The following is a 2320-nucleotide window of genomic DNA, read 5'->3' on the forward strand; positions in this document are numbered from 1 at the left end:
AGCCACCCCCCTACATTGACCCAACAATCCCCCAACCCCACCAATCCACCAGCTCCACTCCAGACCTGGATCATTTTGCTTCTATAAATCAGCAGTAACTCCACTGTAAACAGTGACATAAATGGAAGAAAAAAGTCAGGTCCATGACATGTTATATTCCTCAATGTTTTGCTGAGATGTTCTTTCTGCTGGATGAGTTATTTAAGGAAAACAATGGCTATACAGTTTTTCAAAGCACAGAGATGACTTTCAACTATGAACTGAAATGAAGCAGATAAGAATTGTTTTCAGTGATCTGTGATTTCTGCTTTGTTTAACAGTATTTTTTCTTTATGTGATTTTTAAACGATTAAATTGCACATGGTCATTTTCTTTTTTTACTACAATATGTCTGCAAAAGAAGTTTTCAAATTCAAAAAAGATGAAATAGATAAAATATCTTTGAAAGAATTATTATCTATGGTAGTAACTGGGTTGTAAAGTTTGACCTTATGAATCAAGTAATGTGATGGCCGTTGGAAACCTGAGGCCTATGGTATTTCAGGTTTTGCCAGTGTCTCTTTGAATGTTCTTCAAATATATAAAAGCTGTCTAACCTGTCTTGCAACTAAAATAAAAGTTTATTCCTGTTCATCTATTCACAAGTTCAGAAGCTAAGGGCAGTTGTGACTTAATGAAATCCAGGCCATCACATTCATCTTTGTGGGAGGGCATTTTAGAAACCCCTATACTGTCCCTGATCCAGGGACAATTAATTATTATAACTCTGCTGAAAAATAGGAGGTAATCAGTTATACTTTCCCAATCTGTTACCTGATTCATACCATGGATAGCTATTGACAGTAAACATCTCAAAAGCACATAAGTAATCTCAGTGCAACATGGGCACTTAGGCACCCAGATCCTGAAAGGTATTTAGGTACCTGACATTGAATTCTGTTTTGCCCTTAGAACCACACGTGCACCTCTTAAGGCAGACCAGCTCCATAAAATTAAATATAAATCACAAGAATAACAAGACTGTACTAACAAATTAATTTTATAAATCTAAACCTAGAAACTAAGACTCAGTGATGCCCTTTACCTCAGAAACTTCATTGTCTACTGTCCAACATATGAGCTTCATGGGTTTATTTTGACAGAGATAACTTTCATTGACTTAAATTATGGAATCTTTTGTTAATTTACCTTCTAATGTCGCATTTGAGTAGTGGGAAACAAGTTCTATTACTACGGTGATTCTCAACCAGAGTGCCTTCAACCAGGGTGCCTTGGGATCCTTTCAAAAGTACCGCAGGGTACTACACAATGTTAGCACTATTAGTTACGCTAACATGATTTGCAAGATAATTCCAGAAATTTCAAATAGGAATCCACAGTGTTAAAAACATTCTGACCTGTTGTGGTATTTCAGAGTTCTTTGCAACAGAAGAATTGCTGTATTATTTTTCTGTAATAAGAAAAAAGACTGAAAATTAAGAGCTGACATTTTCCAAGGAGTGCCTTGAATCTAAAAAGGTTGCAAACCACTGCATGTCTTACAGTGTAATCAAGGCTTTTAAATTGGGTCATTCAATTGATGTTTAACTACTGAATTGTAAGCAATGCTTCCCAAATGCTAAAAGCTTGATGTTGTTTTCTGGCAAGAAAGGTGGATGCATCTTTATCTTCCTTTTCATTTTAATATTTATTACTCAAATGATTGAGACCCTGATCCTTCAAAGATTTGTTCTAGTATTTCAACTGACATGGTAAGCACCTGCATAGGTCTAAATAGTAGGCCTGTGCAAAGTGGCTAGTATTCACTTCAGGTTTGGCTTTGGTCATTTTGGGGGACAGTGATTCGATTCAGTGATTCAAAGCACTGTCCTAAATCAATTCGGCTGAATCTGATTTGGAGATTCAGCTGCTGCTGAATCAGCTGAATCTCCAAATCACACAGGCCCCATCCCCTGCCTGCCCTCAATGGCTGTCTCGCCTGGCCCCAGCTCCTGGCTCTTTGAAAAAAAAAGCCCCCACTCACTGGATGCTGCCGGGGAGGGGGGGCAATTTCTGCTGCCCCCCACTGCCACATGGTGGGCCTCTTTCACAAGCCCCCCACCTACTCTCCCAGCACCCCCCCCCCCATGGCTGCTCCACCCTCCCCAACTCCCAGCCCTTAAAATAAAAATACAAAAAAAGCCCAGACTCACCAGATCCTGTGCGGGTGTGTGTGTGGGGGGGTAATCCCCATTGCCCCTCAATGCCTCATGCTGCATGGGGGGGCTCTGCACAAGCCTCCTGAAGCCCCAAGGCTGCTGCAGCAGCTGGTGAGCCTGGG

Source organism: Gavialis gangeticus, unplaced genomic scaffold (assembly GCF_001723915.1).
Source record: "Gavialis gangeticus isolate Ggan-Ray unplaced genomic scaffold, GavGan_comp1, whole genome shotgun sequence".
Taxonomy (NCBI): domain Eukaryota; kingdom Metazoa; phylum Chordata; order Crocodylia; family Gavialidae; genus Gavialis; species Gavialis gangeticus.